The sequence below is a fragment of the Corythoichthys intestinalis genome, chromosome 8 (assembly GCF_030265065.1).
Source record: "Corythoichthys intestinalis isolate RoL2023-P3 chromosome 8, ASM3026506v1, whole genome shotgun sequence".
Taxonomy (NCBI): Eukaryota; Metazoa; Chordata; class Actinopteri; order Syngnathiformes; family Syngnathidae; genus Corythoichthys; species Corythoichthys intestinalis.
Genome location: NC_080402.1, coordinates 47947503 through 47959240, shown reverse-complemented (window position 1 = coordinate 47959240; position 11738 = coordinate 47947503). Strand labels below are relative to the sequence as shown.

Below are 11738 nucleotides of genomic sequence, written 5' to 3'. Positions count from 1 at the left end.
GTGGAGGAAACAACAGTTTGGACATGAAGTTCAAGGTGTCACAAAAAAAGGGACCAAACCAGGCCATCGTAAACAATTCTTTCTTTGAAATATAAAAGCAAGTTCAAAGGCATGCAAAATCAGACAAAATAGGCCCAGACCTTAAAGGGTTAAAAAGAAATGTAAACAAATTGTAAAAAATAGAAAAATAGGGGAGGAAAAAAAAAATACATTCAAATAGTTGTGGCTTGCACTTGTGTTTTATGCATGATTTTTTAAATTTTGAAATTTCGCCAAATTGGGGGTCTCAGAGAGGAACTTCAAGTCACCTGAGTGTTTTCCGCCATGTATATACTGTATGTGTATATATATACACACACACACACATACATATATATATGTATATATATATATATATATATATATATGTATATACTGTATGTGTATATATACACACGCACACACATACATATATATATATATATACATATATATATATATATATATACACAGATATATATATATATATATATATATATATATATATATATATATATACAGTACTGTATATTTATCCTGTATGTATATATTTTCCCCAAGTGGGAGCTTCCATGATCCTAATAAATTTAATAATTAAAAAAATACATAAACAGTACTGTGCAAAAGTTTTAGGCAGGTGTCCTGCCTAAAACTTTTGCACAGTACTGTATATATATATATATATATATATATATATATATATATATATATATATATATTAGTATATATATAATATATATATATATATATATTAGTGTTGCATCGATACCATTTTTTGGGCACGATACCGATACCTGGCTGTGCAGTATCGGCCGATACCGATACCATTCCGATACCACTGTTTGCAAAAACAAAATACATATATATACTGTGTGTATATATATATATACATATATATATACATATATATATATATATGTGTGCGTATAAGGGATGCAACGATACAGTTAAGTCACAGTTCGGTACGATTTTCGATACAATTCAATACATTTAATGCTCTGAAACAGAAAATACAACTGTTATTATTATTATTATTATTTTTTTTTTTTTTTTGATAACAAGCAAAAATAACAGTGCCATCATAAAAACATGCATTTTAGTGCATAATATTTATGTGCTTACTTCTTACTGATCTGAAGAAAAATTTTGTATCTAAGTGCTGAGAACAATTTTTACTGTTTGTAAAGTGGGTCACACTGTTGATTGCTGCAGCTCTCTTAGCAGCTATATTTACCATATAGGCAAAACATCCTATTTGTGGTGAGTCCAACTGTAACATGTACTGAATTAACAGTATTTGCAGCATTATCTATAGTCACTGGTATGGATTGATTTGGCCTGCTTAACTTCCATTCAGTCATGGCGGTTTCTATTTAATCAATGTAGTATATGGACTACGCGTCACTCTGGGCTCACGCAGCTAATGGCATGGGATCTATTGTAGTATATCTTGGTTGCTATTTGATGATATCTAGTGTGCGCGCTGTGCTGCGCTGCTTGAGTGTTTTCTGGCCACAGAAGTCACTTCTGGTCATTACTGCACAACACCAGGATATTACAATCGACTTTCATAAACAGGACGAGTTTGAAGTACGGCGGTCTTAATTTGCCACTCATTGTTCATCATGAAACCATGAGTTTGCTTAGTCTCCCACGGTCTTAACCTTTCTGATCCCATCAGCGCTACAACAGTAAGCGCTAGCTAACGCATGCTAATCGTTTGTGAATACCATGTTAAATGACCAGCGTAACCAGACCTGGCAGGCCCAAACGTATTGTGAGGGTCTGCTGGGAACGTCTGGCAGAATCCCCTGTCAGAAAGAGTTTCAACACCCACCTCCGGCAGAACTTCTCCCTTGTCCCGGGGGAGGTGAGGGAAATTGAGTCCGAGTGGGCCATGTTCCGCACCTCCATTGTTGAAGCGGCCGATCGGAGCTGTGGCCGTAAGGTGGTTGGTGCCTGTCGTGGCGGCAATCCCCGAACCGGGATGCCGTCAAGCTGAAGAAGGAGGCCTATCAGGCCTTTTTGGCCTGTGGGACTCCGGAGGCAGCTGACAGGTACCGGCTGGCCAAGCGGACTGCGGCTTCGGCGGTCGCCGAGGCAAAAACTCGGACATGGGAGGAGTTCGGCGAGGCCATGGAAAACGACTTCCAAACAGCTTCGAGGAAATTCTGGTCCACCATCCGGCGTCTGAGGAGAGGAAAGCAGTGCACCATTCACACTGTGTATAGTGAAGATGGTGTACTGCTGACCTCGACTCGGGACGTCGTGAGTAGGTGGGGAGAATACTTCGAAGCCCTCCTCAATTCCACCGACACGCCTTCCTTTGAGGGAGCAGAGTCTGGGGACTCTGAGGTGGGCTCTTCGATCTCTGGGGTTGAAGTCACTGAGGCGGTTGGTAAGCTCCTCGGTGGCAAGGCCCCAGGGGTATATGAGATCCGCCCGGAGTTCCTAAAGGCTCTGGATGTTGTGGGGCTGTCATGGCTGACACGCCTCTACAACATTGCGTGGACATCGGGGACAGTGCCTCTGGATTGGCAGACCGGGGTGGTGGTCCCCCTTTTCAAAAAGGGGGACCGGAGGGTGTGTTTCAATTATAGAGGGATCACACTCCTCAGCCTCCCCGGTAAAGTCTATTCAGGGGTGCTGGAGAGGAGGGTCCGTCGGGAAGTCGAATCTCGGATTCAGGAGGAGCAGTGTGGTTTTTGTCCCGGCCGTGGAACAGTGGACCAGCTCTACACCCTTGGCTGGGTCCTCGAGGGTGCATGGGAGTTCGCCCAACCAGTCCACATGTGTTTTGTGGATTTGGAGAAGGCGTTCGACCGAGCCCCCTGGTAATGGCTGTTCGGTCCCTGTACGACCGGTGTCAGAGTCTGGTCCGCATTGCCGGCAGTAAGTCGAATTCGTTCCCAGTGAGGATTGGACTCCGCCAAGGCTGCCCTTTGTCACCGATTCTGTTCATAATTTTTATGGACAGAATTTCTAGGCGCAGCCGAAGCGTTGAGGGTGTCCGGTTTGGTGGCCTCAGCATTGCATCTCTGCTTTTTGCAGATGATGTGGTGCTGTTGGCTTCATCAAGCCGTGACCTCCAACTCTCACTGGGGCGGTTCGCGGCCGAGTGTGAAGCGGTTGGGATGAAGATCAGCACCTCCAAATCCGAGACCATGGTCCTCAGCCGGAAAAGGGTGGAGTGCCCTCTCCGGGTCGGGGATGAGATCCTGCCCCAAGTGGAGGAGTTCAAGTATCTTGGGGTCTTGTTCACGAGTGAGGGTAGGAGGGAGCGGGAGATTGACAGGCGGATCGGTGCAGCGTCTGCAGTGATGCGGACTCTGCACCGGTCCGTTGTGGTGAAGAAGGAGCTGAGCCAAAAGGCGAAGCTCTCGATTTACCGGTCGATCTACGTTCCTACCCTCACCTATGGTCACGAGCTGTGGGTCGTGACCGAAAGAACAAGATCCCGGATACAAGCGGCCGAAATGAGTTTCCTCCGCAGGGTGTCCGGGCTCTCCCTTAGAGATAGGGTGAGAAGCTTGGTCATCCGGGAGGGGCTTGGTGTCGAGCCGCTACTCCTCCGCGTTGAGAGGAGCCAGTTGAGGTGGCTCGGGCATTTGGTCCGGATGCCTCCTGGACGCCTCCCTGGAGAGGTGTTCCGGGCATGTCCCACCGGTAGGAGGCCCCGGGGTCGACCCAGGACACACTGGAGAGACTATGTCGCTCGGCTGGCCTGGGAACGCCTTGGAATCCCGCCGGAGGAGCTGGCTGAAGTGGCTGGGGAGAGGGAAGTCTGGGCTTCCCTGCTAAAGCTGCTGCCCCCGCGACCCGACCCCGGACTAAGCGGAAGATAATGGATGGATGGATGGATGAGCAGCGTAACATCGCGGATATGCGTTGAAGTGTACATCTGAAATATTGAAGACGAAGGTGTGAATTTCGTTTGGTAATTTCGAGACAAAGACATACAGATGTAATGATTTGGGAAGTTAGCTCACGTGGGGAGGACAGTATGTTTGCGTTCAAGTGATGCCAGTAGATGGCCCTAAATGTTGGTACTCGTCGATACCGATACCACCAATTCGGGCCGGATCGGCGCCCCCTGCCGATACTGGTATCGGTATCGGTGCAACTTTAATATATATTAAAGTTGCAACGATACCAATATCGGCGCAGGGGGCATATATTAAAGTTGCAACGATACCAGTATCGGCGCAGGGTTGCAACGATACCAATATCGGCGCAGGGGGCATATATTAAAGTTGCAACGATACCAGTATCGGCGCAGGGGGCGCCGATTAAAGTTGCACCGATACCGATACCAGTATCGGCAGGGGGCGCCAATCCGAAACACGGTAATATCACAAGGGTCGCAATGGAAAATGCAGAAATTGCAGACATCAAGGAGTGGTCGAGATTTTCTTTTTCCAATATTTATTCATTATAATGTTGTTGTTTTTTTTTTTTTTCATTTTTCTTTGTTTGGATCAATTATTTACGACAGTAACAAAAAAAAAAAAAAAAGAAAATTTAAGCGATAGTTATGCGGTAGATATCCATCATCTACTTACAGACACTATTTTTTCATTGTGACATAATTTGTTTAAAAGTTTAAAATATGCAAGTGAATAATTTTTTAAAGTCATTTTTTAAACTAAATATTAGACATCAATTAATGATTCTAAGCTAAAAATGATAAATATTTAAAATAATTTACTTACTGTCTTCTTATGGCTTGGTTGAAACAAAAGCGGTTGCGCAGTGTCTGTAAACGGGGGTGTCCAGGGTAAAACGGACCAAATAAGAATAGTTCGGGGTCTTAATGTGTCATTAAACTGCTATGGCACTATATAGACTTATTGTTCTATCAAACACAACAGTGTTTTTCTGCAAAGGGACCAGGACAACTGATCTGTGTAAAGGAAAGAATGAATGGGGCCATGTATTGAGAGATTTTGAGTGAAAATCTCCTTCCATCAGCAAGGGTGTTGAAGATGAGACGCGGCTGGGTCTTTCAGCATGACAATGATCCCAAACACACAGCCAGGGCAACAAAGGAGTGGCTTCGTAAGAAGCATTTCGAGGTCCTGGAGTGGCCTAGCCACTCTCCAGATCTCAACCCCATAGAAAATCTGTGGAGGGAGTTGAAAGTCCATCTTGCCCAATGACAGCCCCAAAACATCACTGCTCTAGAGGAGATCTGCATGGAGGAATGGGCCAAAATACCAGCAACAGTGTGTGATAAGCTTGTGAAGAGTTACAGAAAACGTTTGGCCTCCGTTATTGCCAACAAAGGGTACATAATAAAGTATTGAGATGAACTTTTGGTTTTGACCAAATACTTATTTTCCACCATGATTTGCAAATGAATTCTTTGAAAATCAAACAATGTTATTTTCTGGGTTTTTTTCCACATTCTGTCTCTCATGGTTGAGGTTTACCCATGTTGACAATTGCAGGCCTCTCTAATCTTTTCAAGTGGGAGAACTTGCACAATTAGTGGTTGACTAAATACTTATTTGTCCCACTGTATATAATATATATATATATATGGCGGAAAACACTCAGGTGACTTGAAGTTCCGCTCTGAGACCCCCAATTTGGCAAAATTTCAAAATTAACATTATTAACATTCTGTTAAAGTGATCCATGGATAGAAAGACTTGTAGTTCTTAAAAGGTAAAGATTAGTACAAGTTATAGAAATGTTATATTAAAACACCTCTTAATGTTTTTGTTTTAATAAAATTTGTAAAATTTTCAATCAAAAAATAAACTAGTAGCCCGCCATTGTTGATGTCAATAATTACTCAATGCTCATGGGTGCTTAAGCCCATAAAATCAGTCGCACCCAAGTGCCAGCAGAGGGTGACAAAACTCCAAAAAACACAAGTAACAAGTTGGCATTGCACTATGCTGTCATGTTAATTTGTTTGAGCGGGGCATGTGCGATAATTGCGTCAAATATTTTAACGTAATTAATTTTAAAAATTAATTACCGCCCGTTAACGCGATAATTTTGACAGCCCTAATATATATATATATATTTCTTCTGTATATTATTTTTCTAATTCTCTTGTTACCTCACAAAGCCCAACTCTTAGGCTCCCATTGACGGCAATAAAAATCCCAATCCATTTAATTGGGAGGGGCTTGAAGCAATCGTATGATAGATAGGATATTTATTGCCGTTAATATCAATTTCCCTCTTCAACTGAGTACCACAACACATGATTTTTTTTTTCAAAGTGAAAGTAATCCATGAAGGTTGCGAATAGTTTCCTTTAAAAAAACGTGCATTGTGATACATTAAACTTAAGTTATGTAGAGAAATGTGACTGCTCGAGGGGTTACAAGAACCATTGACACAAGACTGGAACGCTATCATTCAAATAGAGTTCATACATACTGTATGCAAGAAAAATCTATTAAACTTGGAAATCTATTGGTAGTGGTTTAGTGAAAGATGTACAGCTGCTTCAGTGCTGATGAGAACCCTCGAAAAAGACCGTGCTACTTTCAATTCGTGAAAACAAAACACATTAAGACAAATTCCTATTCGTTTTTTTTTTTGCCTGTAATTTTCTGCAGTGCTGATTGCTTTTTTTTCCACAGGAATGTGTTAAGTAGGGGATGTTTTTCCATCTTTTCCATCAATTCAAGGCAGAAAGCTAACGAGCCGGGTTATGCATAATTCATGAAAGGGAGTCCATTTATTTTGTAGTGGTAGAGTGGGCCTGTTGTTTTACTACCTGAAGCTTATCAAGATTGACTGGAAACGTCCAGTGAGCAGTGAGATCTTGCCTTGGGTCCCGGTCTTCTGTGGCCAAGTTGAAATCCGCCCGCTCGCTCTTCCTGCTGCCATGCTGGAATGATGTCGGGCCAAATGACTTTACATATTTAATGCATCGCCACAGGCTGAAAGGCAACAGGCTCGTGCCTCCTCGGACGCCTACCAAGAACACCGCTAAATGGTGACGCTGCTGCGGGGATCCTCATTTCCGCCCCGTGGGTCTCTTCGTTCCCATGCTTTTTAAGGACTCTAGTTTGAATTCAGAATGAGATTTAGCAGATGCCAGTTTTCTCTTTGAATGAGCAAAATTCAAAGAGCCTTTTCTTTTTTCAAAAACTGACTGTCACGACTGTGTTTTTAGACGCTTGTTTTGGTTTGATGCTCAAGACTGGAATTTTGACCGCCAAAACTGTGATGGGAACCCCAGAAACAGACTGTGTTTCTGATTTTGGGTAAAGAGTCCCATCACCACACAAGAGACCAGGAAATTCTGTCTGGCAATGCAGTTCAGCACTTTCAAGCAACCTAGGATCAGAATTTTTTAGCTGCATTTCAGATTCATTATTTGAGGATAGAACGTAAAAATTGAAGAACTTGTTAAGTTGAGAATTTTGATTGAGTGTCTTTTCCTTTTTCATTTTTGTCTTCGTCTTTGACACACAATTGCTGAATTTCCGGATACAGTACATCCTGTAGGTCGACAGCACCGGCGGCAGATATTTTTTCCCATTTGAACCGGTATGTAATTTGTTGGATACACACTCATATTTGTTTGGCAAACTTTTTACATTAAATGCCTGCCACAACCTTCTGCATTCATCCAGACTTGAGAATGTTCTCTAGATGACACAGGTTTGTGCCACCGTAGGGCTGCATTGTCTTTCTTTGAAGCAGACCAGTCTACCAAATTCCAAAATTTGTGGCATTGTCTGCTATGGTGCAAAAATACACTTGAGTCTGCGAAACCTAGGACCCCATGTCTATTATGTGTGTGCATCAATTTTTAAGGTTTTTTGGTGAAAAGCACTTTGAACGTTGAATACTGCAGCTGTTCAAGTACTCACAAGACCGTTGGAAATAGATAAGTGGCATAATTTTAATTAAAATGAAAAGTACCGGTAATTCATGAAAGTTCAGAAAGATTAAGAAGAGGATGAAACTTGTGAGTGGCCAAAGTGTAGACATAAAGACAAAAACGGACCCGGCAATTTTTTCAAGCATGGACAGCATGTGACCACTGTGAGCAACATCAGATGGGTACGCTGTGGCCTCACACCAGTATCACGCCTGTTCAAAACTTTGGATCCTAGCAAATTACATGGCTTAATAAAAGAATGAAATCACAGCAGCAATTTTCATTAGTTTACTTTTAATATCATTGATTTGGCCCTCTCAAAATGAAAAAGACTTGTTGTACATGAGATGTGTACTATGTTATATGTGAGTGCAACGCTGTCAATGCTGATTGACTGTGCAGCATAAGTGAAGTGAACTTTATTCTATTGTTGGCTAGACACCTGTTGTTCATTGAGATATTTTTTAAAATGGTACAGAAAATAATTTTGTTAATCCCATCAACTAGATTATATCAGTTCTAAAATTAATTAATACTGGAGCGCTTGCAAAGATTAACAGTGGAATGTTGCTTCAGTAGATCAGCACAGAAGTCTAGCTCACTTTTTACTCTTGATTTTTCTCTGCACTCACCCAGTGGCCTATACTACAAAGCCGGTTTGCTGGCTTAGCAGGGTAGCTTCGGGAGTAACTTCATCATGTGCAGCCTATCTTCCCAGCTAAGCAGGACTATGAAAGGTGGATATGTTGGAACTGGGGAGTGTTGCCATGGCAACACACGCCACACGTCAAACCTGGTCGTCTCAGAGTTAGATCTTGCTTAACCCCAGGATTCCAATTAACCACGCTCTATTTAAACAGCACTCCACTTTTCAGCTGAGGGAATTCGTTACCTATGCCAGCTGATCGAGGCGGACATCACTAATGTAACCCGCCGAAGTCAGGCCCTCACAACCGCGCAGAATGTGTGCCTGTCCTTGCGCTATTTTGCCATCGGACAATATATGTATTCCATCGGTGATGCTGAACATCTGAGTAAGACACTGTATGCCGTGCGATTCGGAATGTGGTAGGAGTGGGGTATGGAAACGCTTCAAATTGATTGTTGAAAATGCTATACAGAAACCTGTGTCAGCTTGGCTGAATGTAAACAAATGCTTTGCTCGCATACGAGAAATATATTTAACAAACTTTTCCAGTGGTATTACGTTGTGTAAATGCATTTATAAAAATATGTAGACAAAACATTGAAAAAACTTGTTTTTCTGCCAACTTGAAGAGATTAAAATAAAGGTCAAATCCACTATCCGACTGATAGAGCAGACACACAAACATAAAAGATATAAATGTTTATTGAATATGCATCTTACAGTCTTGTTTAACTGTGAGAATTCGTTACAAAAGACGGGCTTTAATTTATTATCATTATGCACAGGCATCGTCACAAATGTGATCACACAAAATGCAACCACGCATTGCATCCCCGCATTTCTTTTTTCTCCTGAGTCCTCACAAATGTAACATAACATTTCGGGGGGGTTTCAGGCTCGGGTCTGAAAATCAAGTTAATTGATTGGGCGGGATTTTTTCAGGCCCGATCTAACCTTTACTCTGAAGATGTTCAAAGGACATATATTCTCATACACTCAATGGGACTAAACATTCAATCATCCTGCTACATGTGGTGATGCACATACGATAAATTATTTCTTACAGTTGATGTACCAAATCTTATTTTACTGTCCTGACAGCAGGCTTTATTTCTTTTCATCGACATAAGTAAACTGGCATATTTACACATTTCACGCAGTCTGTAATTTGCTGCCAACAGACCTGTCGTGCCCTATTTGCTGAAGCGGTGTTGGATTTTGCGGTGATGGTGGATTTAAATTCCTCATAACACCGCATGATTATCACACATTCCTCCTCCGTGAATTAAGGTGCCCGTGCCATCGTCACAAGTACAGTGCCTTGCAAAAGTATTCGGCCCCCTTGAATCTTGCAACCTTTCGCCACATTTCAGGCTTCAAACATAAAGATATGAAATTTAATTTTTTTGTCAAGAATCAACAACAAGTGGGACACAGTCGTGAAGTGGAACAACATTTATTGGATATTTTAAACTTTTTTAACAAATAAAAAACTGAAAAGTGGGGCGTGCAATATTATTCGGCCCCTTTACTTTCAGTGCAGCAAACTCACTCCAGAAGTTCAGTGAGGATCTCTGAATGATCCAATGTTGTCCTAAATGACCGATGATGATAAATAGAATCCACCTGTGTGTAATCAAGTCTCCGTATAAATGCACCTGCTCTGTGATAGTCTCAGGGTTCTGTTTAAAGTGCAGAGAGCATTATGAAAACCAAGGAACACACCAGGCAGGTCCGAGATACTGTTGTGGAGAAGTTTAAAGCCGGATTTGGATACAAAAATATTTCCCAAGCTTTAAACATCTCAAGGAGCACTGTGCAAGCCATCATATTGAAATGGAAGGAGCATCAGACCACTGTAAATCTACCAAGACCCGGCCGTCCTTCCAAACTTTCTTCTCAAACAAGGAGAAAACTGATCAGAGATGCAGCCAAGAGGCCCATGATCACTCTGGATGAACTGCAGAGATCTACAGCTGAGGTGGGAGAGTCTGTCCGTAGGATAACAATCAGTCGTACACTGCACAAATCTGGCCTTTATGGAAGAGTGGCAAGAAGAAAGCCATTTCTCAAAGATATCCATAAAAAGTCTCATTTAAAGTTTGCGACAAGCCACCTGGGAGACACACCAAACATGTGGAAGAAGGTGCTCTGGTCAGATGAAACCAAAATTGAACTTTTTGGCCACAATGCAAAACGATATGTTTGGCGTAAAAGCAACACAGCTCATCACCCTGAACACACCATCCCCACTGTCAAACATGGTGGTGGCAGCATCATGGTTTGGGCCTGCTTTTCTTCAGCAGGGACAGGGAAGATTGTTAAAATTGATGGGAAGATGGATGCAGCCAAATACAGGAACATTCTGGAAGAAAACCTGTTGGTATCTGCACAAGACCTGAGACTGGGACGGAGATTTATCTTCCAACAGGACAATGATCCAAAACATAAAGCCAAATCTACAATGGAATAGTTAAAAAATAAACGTATCCTGGTGTTAGAATGGCCAAGTCAAAGTCCAGACCTGAATCCAATCGAGAATCTGTGGAAAGAGCTGAAGACTGCTGTTCACAAACACTCTCCATCCAACCTCACTGAGCTCGAGCTGTTTTGCAAGGAAGAATGGGCAAGAATGTCAGTCTCTCGATGTGCAAAACTGATAGAAACATACCCCAAGCGACTTGCAGCTGTAATTGGAGCAAAAGGTGGCGCTACAAAGTATTAACGCAAGGGGGCCGAATAATATTGCACGCCCCACTTTTCAGTTTTTTATTTGTTAAAAAAGTTTAAATTATCCAATAAATTTTGTTCCACTTCACGATTGTGTCCCACTTGTTGTTGATTCTTGACAAAAAATTAAAATTTTATATCTTTATGTTTGAAGCCTGAAATGTGGCGAAAGGTTGCAAGGTTCAAGGGGGCCGAATACTTTTGCAAGGCACTGTAGTGTTTGACCCTGGTCTCCTCCCCCTTTTACGTGAACGCGCAGTAACTCTGATTGGGTTGACACAGGTTCAACTAATCAATCTCATAATCAGCGTCGTAGCACAGATTGACCACAAACTAGGTAACCAGGTTTTGTCAACTCCGGTTACCCACTGGTAAGCAGGATTACTTCTGGGGAGGTTGAACTCCGTTCGTAGTACAGGCATCAATCATACATACATCATCATCATACATACTGTATACAGTACAATCGTGGTGTAGTAGCCC

At 42.2% G+C, this 11738-nt stretch overlaps 1 protein-coding gene across 2 annotated transcripts in view; it reads left to right on the top strand.

Annotated features, from left to right (window-relative positions):
* The window catches only part of LOC130920524 (protein ELFN1-like), a 185325-nt gene that overhangs the window by 56839 nt on the left and 116748 nt on the right, over positions 1–11738 (top strand). The gene's annotated exons all lie outside the window — the stretch shown is intronic.